Consider the following 17,212-nt stretch of genomic DNA (forward strand, 5'->3'; position numbering starts at 1 on the left):
GGGGGGAGGGGGTGATTGCATGCGCTAGCCATACCTTGGTAACCGCAGCAGAAAAAGAACTATCAATTTAAGTTGTAAAGACACACCGCGACATTTTCGCCATCAACACATGCTAGGAAATGCATCGGATTCTTGTATATTTTACGTCTTCTGATGTTTGATTATGTGTTATTTATTTCCGCGAGTTAAGCAATAAATTTCTTTTCATACTCCTCGAGTTTAAGTTCTTCCTTTGTCGCAGTTTTGTTCTGCGCTTTTTTTACAAAACAGGCAAACTATCTGTTTGGACCGTTTAGTAAAATTAGCTTCCTATATCGAATAATATTTTACACTTTGTTTAATGTTTTCTCTGAGTATGCTTAAGGTATTAGAAATGCGGCACGGGGGATAAATGCACTAATGTCGTGAAATAATTTCAAGAAATCATTAAACGCCTCATTATGCTAAGATTAAAGAAGACCTACTCACCGATGGCGCCTGGATTTCGTCCTGTCGTTTAGTGGTATCGGGAGAGCCAGTTGATTCTTCTGCTGCTTCTGGAATGTATACAGGCAATATAAACAAAATCATGGGACCGGATACAACAAAAATATTTCGAAGGGTTTTGTTCGAATGAAAAGCACAGTGCAGTAAAGGAAATGAATCACGCTCAATGTCTATTTCCTCATTGTCGAAAATGAATTTTGAGGGTTCACCTGGGAGTAAGCAACAGCAGTGCGTACAAGAGCAAAGACAATGGAACCAAAGCCCTGGTATAATCAAGTGAAGAATTTGGTATAACCAAACCGTAAAATTGGCACAACCAAGCCTGAACAACTAAGCCGAACAGTAGAGTTTTTTAATCAAATTCGAAAGACCCATGATTTCGATACCCATCTCGCCCAGCCATCTCAAACTAGCCGTCAAAGTTGTCAGCTCCTGATAACTTTGTCAAATTCACGTGGTCACATGACGTGCCTCGATCCTCCGAGTCACCTGACTCATGAGTCATGCATGTCTCATTAGCAACACTCATCAGATTTCGTTCCCAGCGCTCACAACAGCGACGTCGGATATTCTAGAGAACGAAGCATACACGGGTATTACATTAATAGATTAACGGTTATTCCCGCATTCTGATTATAGCATAGGAGGGGCGTTAGCCTCAGAATAAACTGAAATGGGCATAAAAAGCATTCACCTTAACGCTGACGTTAGACGGCGTCAAATAGTAACAATACAACGTTTGAGTCTTTCAACCTTTCACCTCACGCGTCGAACAAGCCATTGGAAAGCAGCTGGTATGAGTGCATGGATGTCTTATGACGGACCAATCAGTGTCGCAGAATACGTCAGTCTTGAATTACACTCCCGCTCTCCATAAAATTAACAGAAATAAAAAGCAGAAATTTTTAACTTAGATAGGCATGCACATGAATAAAGCTCGTTATAAGCACTACAACGCGTTTCATCATCATCATCATCAGCCTGACTATACCCACTGCAGGACGAAGGCCTCTCCCATATTTCTCCAATTAACCCGGTTCTGTGCTAGCTGCATCCACTTGACCCCTGCGATCTAAACCTCATCCGCCCACCTAACTTTTTGTAATACCCTTATAACCTTATAATACATCGTTAGCGCAGATGTCGGCTCATCGGTCCGGAATACGCTGTTGACATGTTCATGAAAATAGGTAGCATTTTGGGCATGTTTCTAACGCGACAATTCTCACGGTTTTCCTAACTGTTTGCACCACTAGGAAGCATCGATTAAAGGCAAGGTGCCTAGTGCAATGAAAAGGAAATCAAACTTTAAAATTTAGGACTAGTGATCGCCTTGCTTGAATGTCTTCATACGGTTGGTTGGCCAAGTTTGTACAGCAAGATGATTGTTGGGAATGACTTTCTCGTTCAACTGATGCATAGTTCTCGGCCATTTTTAGACCTACAGTGTTCCCCTTCTCTCTTAATAGTCCGGACGAGGCCAGCATTTTCCTTGCAGTTTTCTCCCACAACAAAACGGAGGGCTTCGGGTATGACAGTTCTTCTGCCGAAAAGGCTTGACCGATATGTTGTTACCAGCAAACAGACTCTCATACTAGAGGAAGGAGCACACTGATAAGGTTGGACGCCGCCGTTGTAACTGACTTAGCAGACAATCGTAGACCATCATCTAGAAGGGATTGGTTGCTGTCCAAACACAGCATGTGACCAACCTTCAATTTAAAACAAATAATGAAATACTTGGCGTGGTTAGGAAACTACTCCCTAGGTGCGCTAGTAAGTTGGGTTTTACTTCGATTCGAGGCTCCGCTTTCAAGCTCGAGCAGTCTTCAGAAAAATATTAGCGAAATGGATGGGAATCTAGGGCATTACAAAAAGTTTGGGCTGCTTAGCGGGATTATGAGGGCAATGTGGTAGTGCTGTGTTCTAGATTGAGCATGCGTGGATGGATGTTAATGGAAATAACAAGCCAAGTATAGCACGCGAGTCTACCAGTTTAAACATGCAACATGTTCGGCAGTGGTGATGGTGCAGTGATCGAATGGTGTGCACAGCTAGGCTGATCTTTTCTTGCAACCGCGGGACCAAAATCGCATTGTGTGATAATGTGTTCTAGCGAATTTTATTTAAACCTAAGATAAAACCGGATGAGAAAAGAACGGAACACATCGGCAAAACGTCTGGCTGCTAGTTCCAATGCGGGGGCTTTAAATGATTGTTTTACCTCCTTGAAGAAAAGCTTTGAAAAATAAACTTTGCATATGGTTGTATGAATCTAACGATTCTTTATTCTAAAATAATGCCCTACTTTAAAATACATCATCGCGAAATAAATCTTTTCAAAACAGTTGTGGTTTCAGGAATTATTCGTATAAATGCAGGGCTTCTCCACTAGGTCAACACCGATATAAGGGAACAAACAATGTCACATACTTGATTTGGTTCAAATAGCTACTGGCTTCTCATACATTCGACATATTCTGCTTTCATTGTGATGTTTGTGATTCTCCCCTCGCTTAAATCAATGGTTTTTATAATCTAACGCTTATTTCCTGAATAAAACATGTCAATCCTTTGGCACTCACTAGTTTCCACTGAGACGCGTTTTAATATGCGGCATCACGAGTGTTCGCCTCTGAAGCTTCATTGAGTAATGATTGCAGAAACGTTTCATGCTATGGAAAGCTGTCATTCATTCGAGGTCAGAATGATTTTCTTAGTAGAATAAACACGAGGCTCGAGAGGCACTTACCGTAAAGAAACACACCCAGTGTAGAGAGAAACAGAACGAGTACGGTTGTACTCATACACATGCGAACACATATCCGAGTTTTCGACGAAAATCTGCATACCAAAAACAGATAGTTATTACGGCTGCTTTTATAAGTGGTTTCTATCGACTATGCAGGTCAAGACAATAAAAGGTTTCGTGACACACGCGACAGCTGTTGCAATCACTTTAGAGCTCGATGTTTTGTTTCTGGAACAAATCAATCCATCTCAATGAAGAACTAACATATAAGGTTCTCTAAAATTTCCTCCCGTGATGACCAATGCTGACAGATTTCGCTTGTACCAGTAGCACTTTGCTTTTTTCTAGTGTACCTTTTTTTGATACGATTATAGATTGGCCTAATTACTGGCCCGAAACTATGAAGCTTGCTAAGGCAGTCTCGCTGGGATATTTGAGAAACACTAATGAGAAGTGGCATTGAAATCATAAAGTTTGGGGCCGCTTTGTTTATGTAATCGTTGGTCAGAGCTTGAAAATGACAGCATAAAGTCATGACCAAGAAACTAGAGCGCACTATCATGTCATAGCTAAGATAGGGCGCTTGACTTGTTGATTGCGAGGGCGAGATGCAGGCACCTGTATATTCAATAAGCTAAAAGGCAAGGCTCCCAAGTACTGCACGAAATATTTACATGTTAAGAAACTGCAGGCGATCGAAATGACATGTGTACTACTCCATCATCCTTGAGTCAGGTCACTTTTCAGTCACTCGTTAGTTACTCTTTCCAATTGACCAGAATGCAAGGGTATCAGTTGATCGACTAGCATTTTTCGTCACTGACAGATAAATCTTAGGTAAAAGTGACATCATCGTTTACATCGCCATCTACTCATGTAAACTACCCTAAACTACTGCTTTATGCTACAGTTTACATTGATAAATGCGTGCCAGTTTAGTTACGATGAATAAAACAGAAAACATTAGCAAGCACGTCCCATCATCTGGAGGCTAATAGGCAGGCGTGCCACGTCACTCTTTCAGCTTGTTTTTTCTATGTTTTAAAGAACGTACGCAGTCTTTCTCCCCCTTTCTGGTGACTGGCATCGGGCAGGTAAACATGTGGCCCAATTGTGTCACCAAAAACAGAAACGGTTTGACTCCACCGATAAACGCAGTATTATGTGGAATAGTACAAATTTCGACTGTCCATCAGCATGCAGGGGCTTTCCGATCTAATTTTGGCATTGTCCACCGAAATTTCGGGATTGAGTAAAAATGATTGTGTGCGAAATTGATTTATAATGTAGGTTAAATCGTTTTTAACTTCAGTTTTCGAAATGTGCAGTCATGTTTGGCTGCTGGCCACACAACTTTTAAGGGTTGGTCAAGTGACCTAGCCGCACCATCCATCCCCTTCAACGCACAGAGAGGACAATGCGATAGCAGTTTGTTGGTACACGTTGTCCACAGATGAAAGTTGATCAAGGCGACAAGGTGCAATGCAAAGCGCTAGAATGTGCCAGTAATGTCAGTAGTATTACCGAGGTGTAAATTTTAGTGCCATAAAAAAGCGGTGACAGTTACGAGTTTCTGTGCCAGTTTCATACGAAAAAAGTCTGGGTTTAGTTCCGCTCCGGCTGCTTTGTTGTTTTGTTTTGTTAGACTGTTGCCATGCTGCTGCTATACAGGCAGCATTTTGCAGCTTTCGTCATGAATTGGTATTTTCGCATAAACGCAAGTGCGAAATCCCAGTGGTGCACTTAAGACTGCTTCGTTGCAGTAAAGGAAAAACATTTTACTTAATATCACCCCTATTACTATCACTACTACTTATTTCGACAAAGAATGTGTGCCGTTTGCTAGACGGGGCTGCATTGCAAAGCGTCTCAGATATCTATGAGTGGGTGCGGTTTTAGGAGGATTCGAATCCCTTCCAGCGGCATGCATACCGGCACCGACGTGTGGCCTCCTCCCCACCTCCTCTGCAAGCCGTGGCATGCTGGCTTATCAATTGCGCGTTTTTAGAGCCCTTATTAGCTCTGACTGAATCCCAAATCGGCGACGAGCTGCTGCGGAAACGGCGGCAGCAGTACGCACAATAGCTCCGTCTCCCCCTCCCCCCTCCCATTCCTTCCTACGGTCTCAAAGACTCCCGCACTACTTCAACTGGTTCACGAGGGCTCATGACACATCCAAGGCTAAGAACCACTGTCAGAGCCGAACTTTTTTTTTTGCATTATTGTGCAGTAATACTTAAACGAGGAGATACCTGATTAGAAACTAGAAGAAAAAGTTGCCAGACGCATCAGTATTATCCAAACCCACGACCTCCGAATTTTGCGTCTGGTGCTCGACCACTGAAGTACGGCGATGGCCGATGACGTGGTTTCGTGTCCCACCGGCATCATGCGGTTGTGTTTCTACTACTTATGCAATTATCTCATGTTTACTTATTGCTTCGTAGTGATAGAAATATAAACAATCTCCTAACCTTTTTGACGAACTGGATGTTGGCTTATTTGTGATGTACGTCATAACTCTAAGCCACTGATTGAACTAGCATTTCTTTGCGAATTTGCATATAGGGCAGTCATAAGTCCTAACAGCCTTCCGCCGAATCTATCGAATCATAAGTCACGGAACTATTTCTACGCAGAGCACATAACTGCTGACACCTTCTGCAACAATGCAACGAACCTACCTGGTGAACAAATATGCTTACCCCCCCTCCCCCCCCCCCCCCCCCCGCCGCTGCGTCTTCCGTGGTTGGTTTGCACTAGTATCGCCCAGGGTTAAGTATACAACAGCTGGCACGTATTGTTAAGGGGATTTCTTGACCGGTAAGTCTGAATTCAACGTCAGGAGCACCTCCGAAACACCATAGCACACAAACGCAACAGCTGAAGCTTCAGTGTCGTCGTCGGCTGACCCAGTGTTCAAAACATTCTCGTCATCTTCCGACATCACATCTCGGCTACACACCGTAGACCCCCCCCCCCCCCCTTCCGCGGGGCAAGCATGGTCCCAGTGCTTGCTAAACCGATGGGCGGGAGTAGTACGGTTTCAGACGAGCGACTTGAAGAGTTTGTGTAGGTGGGGCAGTGACGTCTGGCGTGTGACACAGGGGCGTGATCTTGCACATCACATCAATACGTTGCTCCAAGACACCGTAGAGGCCCACGTAACGGGACATGAGTATTTTCCACAGCCCACACGGCGAGCCAGGAGCTAAAAAAGGACGAGAGAGACAGGCGGATAGCTTACATCTCGATGGTGATTGTCGTAACGATGTGTTTTGGCCGTCTGGAAGCCCTGAGGCGACTCATAGCAATGTTTCGGGCGGCGTCGGAGCGTGCTATGGCATCGGAAGCATAACCGATACTGAAGCTGGAGCTGTTGTGTTTGTGTGTTTTGGTCTTCCGGAAGTGCTCCTGATGCTGAACTCAGACTCTTACCACTCGGGAACGCCTCATAACAGTATATTACCATAAAATAACGACGCCACCATCGAGTGCCCTTTAACGAAGACCGCGTGCGTTGATCGATCGGCTTTAAAACGTTATGGATGCTTGCGACCGCGAAATCAGTTGAGTGACTTTTCGTAACGAACTTACTGCAATATTTTCTTTCATCAGTGCAGCACAAATTCCAAATGGGCTTCATACTTACCCTCCAGCACGATCTGCCAAATAATTAGAGAGTGTTTTAATACCACGCCTTAGAGAAACCTGATATACTACTGATAATTAGTGTTATCGAAGCAAGAGGATATAAGAGTAACCAGGCCACACTTGCTGGGCAGCATTTCACTGCCATAATTTCCTTTGCTCAGCTTTTTTTTTTTGTTCTCACTGCTTGGTATGAGATAGTGAATCTTTGTGTATTAATATTACAAAACTACAAAACGCTCCTGTTTCAAATGAAAAAAACTGAAAAAATGAAAAAAAAAATGTACACATCACGGCAGTAACCAATAAGCTGTAACCAGTAACCAGTAAGCTAAAATGTGTAGATCTCGAAAAACTGCTAGTTACGTTGTTTCCATCAAACCACCATTTACGTCAAGTGATTTTATTGCCAGCCCAAAACGTCGCCAGGCGTAATAGAAAAAAAAAACTTTCTCCTAATACCACCGTCACTTTAAAGCCCTGACGCGTTACCGAGATAACAAAATCCGCTTTTCTAGACCGTGCTCTCAACGAGGAAGCTGTTTGTACGCACTTGGCGAATGATTTAAAGTAACAGCTAGCCACGTGACAGCATTTTTTTAGAAGGCCTATAAATAGAGCACAGTAAGACATAGGGCGATGTAAACAACGTAGCGAGCCTTTTTCCGAGATCTACAAGTTTTGTATTGACGCTTTTTCTCTTCAGGCAATATTTTAAATATACCGAAATATTCTTTATTAATTATTTAACCTTAGTTAAAGAAGAAATACTGCAGATTAGCATAGGTGACTCTGAGCAGCTGTCGCTCACAATATTTTTGAAAACCTTGCCTACATTTATCTAGGAACCTTGCGCACACACACACATCATCATCATCAGCAGCCTGACTATACCCACTGCAGGGCGAAGGCCTCTTTCATACTTCTCCAATTAGCCCGGTTCTGTGCTAGCTGCATCCACTTGACCCCTGCGAACTTCTTAACCTCGTCCGCCCACCTAATTTTCTGCCGCCCCCTGCTATGCTTTCCTTCCCTTGGAATCCCGTTTGAAGCGCCATATAATGTTCACACTATGCGCTCACTCTGTGTGCGTGTGCGTGCGTGCGTGTGTGTGTGTGTGTGTGTGTGTGTGTGCGTGTGTGTGCGTGTGCGTGTGCGTGTGCGTGTGCGTGTGCGTGTGCGTGTGCGTGTGCGTGTGTGTGTGTGTGTGTGTGTGTGTGTGTGTGTGTGTGTGTGTGTGTGTGTGTGTGTGTGTGTGTGTGTGTGTGTGTGTGGGTGTGTGTGTGTGTGTGTGTGCGTGTGTGTGTGTGTGTGTGTGTGTGTGTGTGTGTGTGTGTGTGTGTGTGTGCGTGTATGTGTGTGTGTGTGTGTGTGCGTGCGTGTGTGTGTGTGTGTGTGTGTGTTGCAGCTGTATTGTAATTATTGTTTTTGTGATATACTCGTGAAATACAATTATTGAATCAATAAGGCTGTAACTGGCATTGTATTTCTGAATACCTTACTCAAATTTATCGATCAGAATGTTGGCTGCTAGAAAAGATAACAACGTTAAATTTACTTTAATCTTCTTTGCGTAAAATAGAAATCTCACGAACTTAAATTCCAATTTCAAGTCCTTCTCGAGCAACCTAATCTCAAAACAATGCTGCTGTCGGCACACGGCTACACACCGAGAACATCCGAACTGCAACTCCTACTGTGAATCAGGTTACATGTTTTTAATGCGTTAATTGCAATAAATAGTGCAATCCGTCATTTAACTTCAGTTTCAAGCCTGGAGCATCCAGGCTGGCACATCAACGACGATCATGCGACACGCTAATATGTGCGTGTCACCATCGCTATTGACAAGTCAAGTACACCATAGCAACCGATGTCAAGACTGCCGATGGCCGATAAATGGCTAGCAAATGAAGCTACGAACGCTGCAATCTGCGTCGAGCCACGAGGTTAATCCTGGTCACTTTATTCACCCGTGCCAGCCGTTTTATATGCTGAAGCATTATATTGCTGATGCTTTATAACGTCAAAGCATATTGATGATGCTTTGACATTCACTACTGGAAACGAAGTGGATGCACTGCCCTTACGCTCTAGGTGGTGACAGTTCACATTGGCTTCTTGCGTAAAGCCGTGGCCGAATTCACAGCCACTAGCCACCAGGGCTGGTTTTTTGAGATGGGAATCTAACACAACGGCCCTTGGTTCATAATTAGACAAACCACTCCCCGTCCATGCAGACATGTTCGTACGTCTTGGTACATGCAGGGTTTTATATCTATGTCGGTTATCTTTCACATAGTGCAGTAAATTATGCTTATTTGATAACAAAAATGTGCGACGCGAGACAAATGAACATCAAGGTGCTAGCTTCCCTGATTCTCGTTTTCCCTAGCCACGGCAAACCGCCCGTAATTTGCATCCCACTATCACACCGCTGTTCGAGTTAACTCTCCTCTACAAGCCATTGTAAGAGTCATGGAAGCTTAAATCACACATTGCTCAAACCTGGCAGCAACCTGCTGCTAACTTTGAGAGGCAAATGCTTAGTAGCTGTGCTTGACTCCAAGGAGCCCAAAATTACTAATACGGCTGACAGCGGGCGTCATGATATAGTACCTACCTTTTGTTGTTTGCTCCGAAGAACCTGCAAGCAGCAAGAGAAGTAAGGCATTAAGGAAGAGATTTCTTTATCAGTGTGAAAGACCAGAACGCTGCAATTTATCACTTACCGTAAAGAGACGCACTCGTCAAACCGACATCAGCTGCAAAAATAGCAATGTGTCAAGTCAGAATTCATCAACACACTTTTCCTTTTTACTCCACTGAGTCACGTGAGATGATTCTTTCCAGAAAATCGGAACCTGGACAGGCGTTCACTGTTAGCGTTCTATGCGTTTTACGTAGGATGTTGGTTTCTAACAACCAAGCGTTCTTAGTAATAGTCACCTTAAAATCAAGTCCTAACTTGGAATACTGTGAAATTGGTTCTAAAATAGCAGATGTCTACTGCATCATCCTGTGCACGATAATCAGTATAATTTCCATTTGTCGGATCCTTGAACTGAAATTCGTCACCGCACTATTCTATGCTCAGCAAAAAAAATTTGGCCTGTTGAAAACATGACTGAACATCATTTCGCAATACATGCAATCTGGTGCACTTGAAGGAACCTTTACTCAAAGCGGAACTAATTAAACTTGCGTTGGCCTCTATAATGGTCTTTTCGATCCAGAACCTCTTAAAGACTTTTATTGAGGCAGTAAAATTGGTCACAGTGAGGAAATTAATCTATTAATGCGTCTAGATCGTTCACTAAAGCCGCAGCAAAAGCTGAATCTGGCACTTGATAGGCTTGTAGTTTATAAGTGGTATATCTCGCCAGTTAGTCTGGATCTCCAACAAAGCCAGTCATTCTTGTGTTATTCTCAATTAGTTACTTTATACTGAAAAAAAAAATATAATACTTCAGTGCCTTGGAAGAAAGGCATGATTTTAGAGCATCTTTTGAGGCCCGCCGTATGCAAAGCTACCTATTTTTAGCAACTGAAAATATTTTGAAAACTAGGTCAGCAGTGTAGGCAATTTTGTGAGGCCTCACGAGAGAAAAACGAGTACTGAACTAACAAACGACGGCACACCGATAAAAATAAACAGAGCACAGCCTGTTCGTGTTTGTCGGAGTGTCTTCGTTTTATAGAACAGTTACAATTTCCTAATAGAGAATCACCACTATGAAAACAGGGCTCAGGTTGACTGAACCACGTTTTCTTGATATCTAACTATTCAAAGATGATGCAAAGAAATGTCTTAGATCTATTATTATAATGAGAAATAAGATATGCGCGTTGTGCAATAAACGGACAAAAACAAAAGAATACGCTCTGTGAAGGTACACAAAGCAGAATCAGTGAGGGTTGTACACATTTGGTTTTCTGTGTTAAGTAAATTTATGAAGACTCGAAGTTCGCATTGAACTCAAAATTGCAGCTGCTATATGTTTTTTTTTATTTATTTACTTTTTTTTTGGGGGGGGGGGTAATTTATGACCATGGCCGAACATAGAAATCTATGTCAGTGTAAAATAATCACTATCGACGTGAAACGCCTAAATTCATTATTCGAGCACATTTTATGCACAGAACTTTAAAAAAAGACTTTAGACAGCCTACCGGCATATGAGAAATACCGCTTTATCATACAACTTTAGACCAACCAATGTGAGTGATATCGCCCGAGCTCAGCTATGCAATACCAAATTTAAAATAGCAAATGCATTAGGCATTATTAAACAACCATTGTTACTGTTAGTATAACAGAATACGCGGCATAAACCGAGAAAAACTCGAAGTCTTTCTTGATGTGTGCTTCTAGCAATCCGGGAGTACCTATTCGTAACGCACTGGCTCGCATCCCTTCCACAGGCCGTAGCTAGGTGGTCGTCTCCTGTTGTAAATGTTCTTGTAGTGGTTAGCCTTGCCATAGATTAAGAACGAAATCTGTGCGAAAAGAGGTCTTGGGCATAGCACTGGCCGCAGCGACAAGACCGCAGCTATGGCTTACTCATTTCCGAAAGTAGAAAACGTTGAGAAGGAGTGGAGACGATTCAGGTCCAAGTAGGCCTTACTGCGTAGTCAAAGGAACGATCGCTGCTTGCACTTTGTTTTCTCTGTATCGCGAGACGATCGTACGTGGTCACGATGGTGGAATTCAACTTCTTCGACTTCCCTGATCTAGACTGGGTTACATCTAAGGTGTTCATTAAAAAACTGCGTAATGCCCAGAAGCTTATTGTAATAGCATTCGCATTGCAAGCGCATTGAAAGAAGCATGTCTAATGCAATACTTACAGATATGAATTCATACGCAGTTATTCGAAATAGGTTCAGAAAGTGCTCGCAGGGCGCCGGAAGCGAGGCCCTCTAGTAAAGAAAAATAGTGAACGCGAGATCCTGATTGTATCTTAGGACCCCTTTAACAGAACTGTATTTAAGTTGATTGTATCTTAACTGATTGTATCTTAAATTCCCGGTTCCCAGAAGATCCGGCGTCGGCGGCCGTCTGCTTGAGTTGGCGTTGTGAACAAACAATCATGAGAATGGCGCTGGCGGGCGACGGTTGAGGCACGTTTGGCAGCCGCTGCCCACTCCGGCCTCTCCTTTCATATACGGCACGCTGATTCCGATATCACCCTCCCACATGTCTGGCCCGGTCTTCCCATATGCCCTCAACATGCGCTTATAAGTTTTATTTATGAAAATAGAGGAGAATTTTAAAATACTTTACTGTCGGGTTTTCCTTTTTATGTTACTGCACAATTTCTCGGAAAGGGAAGAAAAGAGCAAGAGGAGAGGGTGTTGCCATCCGCTACCTCGGAATGGACAAGAATGTGACAATGGTGGCCTACTGTAGCTCTTCTCCATGTGAAGCGATGAAAATCACAGTGAATACACCACTGCCGCCGTTCGCAGAAATCCCTTGATTTTTTCGCCTCAAAAGGTACCCAAAAGAACATTTTTCTGTGGAGCCTGAACACATAAAAAAAGTAGTTTGGATTTATCATAAGTTTCCATTACCCAATTCATTTCGCTGGATTTCCGCATGTAGGCATTTTCAAATGAAACTAGTTGTCGCCCAGTGGCAAGAATCAGAAGACCCCGGGATTTATTTTTTTTTGGGGGGGGGAGGGGGGGGGGGGCATGTTTATTGCTTCAGAGCATAAAAAGAATGTTGTGACGAATGAAGGATGCTGGCAAATAAATGCAAAAATGGTTGGTTGATGCAATGAAGTCGACGAGTGAACGATTATGCGGTCCCTGCGTCGAAACGGCATATGACTACGGATTATGGGGGGAGAGGCTAGCTGCCACCAGGTGCCGGATCCTCGTCGGCTTCAGCGCTGGACATTCCCACAGCAGGTGATGGATGTCAGCTTCTATATTACTGGACTTGCAAACGGGGCACCCAGGGTGTGGATACAAATACCGAAACTGTGGCCACTTTCGAATCACTGCCTGTGTTAGGACCACCCAAACCTTAATCATCTAAACCGCCACCTCCTCTGCACTGTTATACCGTGGGGGAGGCTACAACATAGCAAGCATATCGTTAAATATCGAGCCGGCCACACCGTGCCCGACCAACATCTCCTGGCAACAAACATCGGCCTGTGTCAGAATCGTGAATTTGTGGTTGCAACGGCAAAAATGCCGACATCTGATATATCCCGAAAGGTATTTTATGCGCTGATGCTTTACACATCCCATTCTAAGCTTTGTATAACTCTATATATCTGTTTGGCTGATCATTGAACGTTTTGATGCTTTGCTTTATGAGAGCTATTGAACAATCGATGTGTAATAATTCCTGGCATAATTGTTATTTCCTTACCTGTAAGGATAAGGTATCCTACAAATTTAGCTGTACTTTATTCAGGCGCTGAGAAGAAATCGGTGATTAAAGGATAATTTTAGATAGGAGGTGGGGTGGGGGGGGGGGGGGGAACCCGTTTATGGCTGAGGTCAGTGTATAAAACTGATTTTCATGACTTATTGGAAGGTCGCTTTAGTGTGTGTGTCCCATTTACGTGACCATGCTGGTATTCAATACAATCAGAAGAATCGGGAGACCTTTTATTCTAATTTCTATCTTTGCATTAGTAGTTGTCCCACATTTAAGAGCCTTAGATCTTGATACTTACGTTTGCCGGTTTCCCTTCCGTTTCTCTGTAACTCTCATATTCAAGATGGCGGCCAAGTCCCGTGATCATAACTACAGCTTCACTGTACTAGAATATGGGGCATTTTGTTCAGAGAGGACCCGTGGCCGACACTGATGATGTCGAAAGCCGCGATATGGCGCCATCATCATCATCGTCTGTCGCAGCGTGCTGGCGTCCACCGCTCTCAGTGAGCAACGGCGCTTAGGAAAGTAATAGATTCCTGTTCTAATATCGGAAAAACTTTTATAGCATGCTCTCTTAAGGTTTGTTTCCGAACATTCATGCCAGTAAGGCGAATTTCAATAAGGGGATTTGCGCATGGTCCAAAAAACAGTGGCACGGACTACAGACGACAGCGAGAGAGTGCAAATTACGGAAACAAAATTACGTCAAATTTCTTTTTAACTAGGCCCGTGAAAGGCGTCCGAATTTTAGGAGCAACAATAGAAGCAAAAATGGAAAATGTTGAAACCCTGGAAGACAAATATCTTATCAAAATGTTCCTATAATCAAATATCGCCCCTTACCCTGTCAGTTTTTCTTAGGTGCGGCCGCGCCTCGGTATTCGATTTTTACCGATAACTGAAACAAATATATGCTATGAAGATTAAAGTGGATACTACCATCGCTCTATTGTGGAATTAACGATTAACAGAAGGATGAGAAAACCATTTATTTATCGTCGTACAAACTGTGGGGCTGTCAAAATCGTGATCGCTCATTTCGCTAAGAAAACTGCTTATGTACAAGAACACATACTTCACTGAACTGTGGCCGTATTATGCAAGGATAACATCACACAAGAATTCTCTCAAAAACCGATGAAGTAGCCCCGTCCGATCGACGGATCCAAGGCCGCAACAGTTAAGTATTAGTGTGAAAAAATTTCGCTCGTGCTCTACTTATCATGCGCGACGCTTTAAAGCATATTCATGAATCAGCGGAGAGCATACGAGCTGAAAAGGACTGGCCTACTTCTTTTATGTGAAAGGCAGATTGCGTTGACATCATTTTTTGTTTTATTTAATCGTGCCGGCAAGATGCTAAGCCAGGGTGTGACATCGCGGTTTACGTTGCAATGAATAACATCCTGTAGATGCCTGAACGCATCCAACAGAAAAGCTCGTGGTTCAGTCTAAAAATTAGAAAGGTGAGACAATGGACCACTAATTACTTTGCTGTCAAAGGAGGCGCCACATGAATGATCGCGTCTGAAATTGGAAGCTCTGCCAGAATGGGCGCTTTTGATAGCGTATAGCGCACTTGTAAGGAATTCTCTTGAGCTACACTATGCACTCATTGACGTGATATCAAAGGAAACGTGACTTGAAGTGCCCTGAAAATAGCCATTTTTGCGTTCAAACTCTCAAGAATGAAAATTATTTTGTCTTCAGCTATCTCAAATAATTTAGGCGAGCGTTGTCTGATAAGGTGGAGCTCGAGAAACAGAGGACGAATGTGATACCGAACCTATCGGAAAGCTCTTTAACATATTCTTCCAAATGATGTCCAGATAAGATCTCATCACCAAGCGGGATTGGAATCAATGCCGGAGTGAACAGAGAAAATTATTTTCTTTGTAGCTAAGGGCACTCAGCACTTATATCGATAGCAATACCGACGCCATGAGAATAAAGAGAACGGTTTGTGAAAGCCTCATTTCTATTGATTTGAAGTCAACTGGCTAAATGGAACAGTGAAATGATATGCACCTGAGAGAGCATCAAACACACTTTTCAGAACCGTTTGGCTTGCACTGGCAGGGAGTAACCTTTGCCAAACACAATTCGACCGCCACACAATAATCCACAAGGAAAAGCATTAAATTCCTCGCGAAGTGGTCCAAGCTTCCCTCATTAAGACGGAAAAAACACGTGTGCTATGCACTGACCCTACCAAAGGACAGTGTTTTCTTACAGTGTGGGTACTAGGCCACAGTAATGTGACAGCCAATGAGGTTGCCGATAGACTAGCTAAAGAATCTCTGAACTGCCCCTTGTTGCCCGGCAACAGCGTACATAACAGCACGATTTCGTAGGCGTTCCTTATTAAGCACGCAGTCTGGATCTGTTTTATCATCGGACGACAACTGCATCTCAAGTACTCCTGGAATAGGAAATCATGTCAATCAAGGCAGAAGGAGGTCTCTCTAACCAGGCTACGCTGTCGTATTCCGCCCCTAAATTTCTATATGCACAGGTCTGGTTTGGCGCTTTCTCCCGTCTGCGCATCCTGCGGGGAACCGAAAACAATAGATCATTTCTTGATATTTTGCCGCCGCTTTACCATGATGAGAAAACGGTATTTGGAGAAGCCGTTACAACAGCTGGGTCTTAATTCGAGCAGCCAGATTTTATCCTTCGGTGCCACCATGCTTGGGTATAGCCACAAGTCTGTTTTTAACGTTATTCAAAACTTCTTAATAGGAACAAAACGTATGGCTTGGTAATATGCTTTGAATTTTTATTCTGTACATATAAATCTTAGTATTCTCCTACTGCGTGCGTTAGTATTTACTCTTTCTTATTTTGGTTTTTCATATTTACATTTCCTTCTCTATTCCCTAGCATTTATTTCTATTTATTTTTGCGATGTAGTTATACATCTCAAAATCTAATATCTCTGCACCCCAATTCTTGGCCGATCCCCCTGTGTGGATATGTGCCATCAAGTTAGAGGAGAACAACAACAACAGCGTTTGCTGGCTTCTCTTTGTTGTCTGCTGCCAAAATGTACGCTGTTGGCTCTCTTATACAAGACGTAAACAGGCGCTCAAGGTAATTGCATTTTTCACTTCGTGCTGCACTCTGTTGCCCTCTTCCTAATAATTTGATACATGCGTATGTGACGTCAATCCCTAATGCCCAATCAGCGTGACGTACTAAGCTGAAGCGTTACGCAAGCACCGACGCCACATAAAAATGGACCCGGCAATAGCAGTCCTCACTGAAAAAAAAGAGCTTTAGTGGCAGAGTCTGAGAGTCCATTGTTTCCTTTCATTCTGCTGTATGCCATGAAAGATTGTGCACAAGTCGCGCGCTCATGCCACGAAATTAATTTTAGATCACTGAGTCTGAAACAATATGCAACGCTCATCCCAATTTCGCAAGCAGAAACTGCTTACTTTCCTGGATGTGGACATGTCTCTGTTGGGGACCTGTAGAAGCAACGCCCAAAGCTTACTTTCGGGGAAGAGCCACAGTGGTAGCCCTGATGAGTTAGGCTGTCATCACAATATGGAGACAACCACAGGATGTCATGCAATAATGAACTAGTTTTATCAATAAATGACTAGTTGTCACCTTGATTTAAGCCTAGTAGATATTTTCCTTCTTGAATTTTGAGACCGCCTTCGATAAAGCTTTGAATCAAAGTTTTATGCGTAATATTTCAATATTATTCATTAACCTGCGGGTATAATATGTCCACCTTTTGCGATTACACATTTATTCTGCGATACCGGAGAGTATCGACAATTTTTGTAAATGGGAACAATCAGCGTACGCTAAACAGCCCTTGCATTTGATCTCTTCGTCTGCGAGGTACCGAAATGCACCAATAAAGATCTTTACCTTTTCTTAATAACATAATGGCCTGGTTG

The sequence above is a fragment of the Amblyomma maculatum genome, chromosome 10 (genome assembly GCF_055883805.1).
Source record: "Amblyomma maculatum isolate TAMU_Amacu chromosome 10, ASM5588380v1, whole genome shotgun sequence".
Classification (NCBI taxonomy): domain Eukaryota; kingdom Metazoa; phylum Arthropoda; class Arachnida; order Ixodida; family Ixodidae; genus Amblyomma; species Amblyomma maculatum.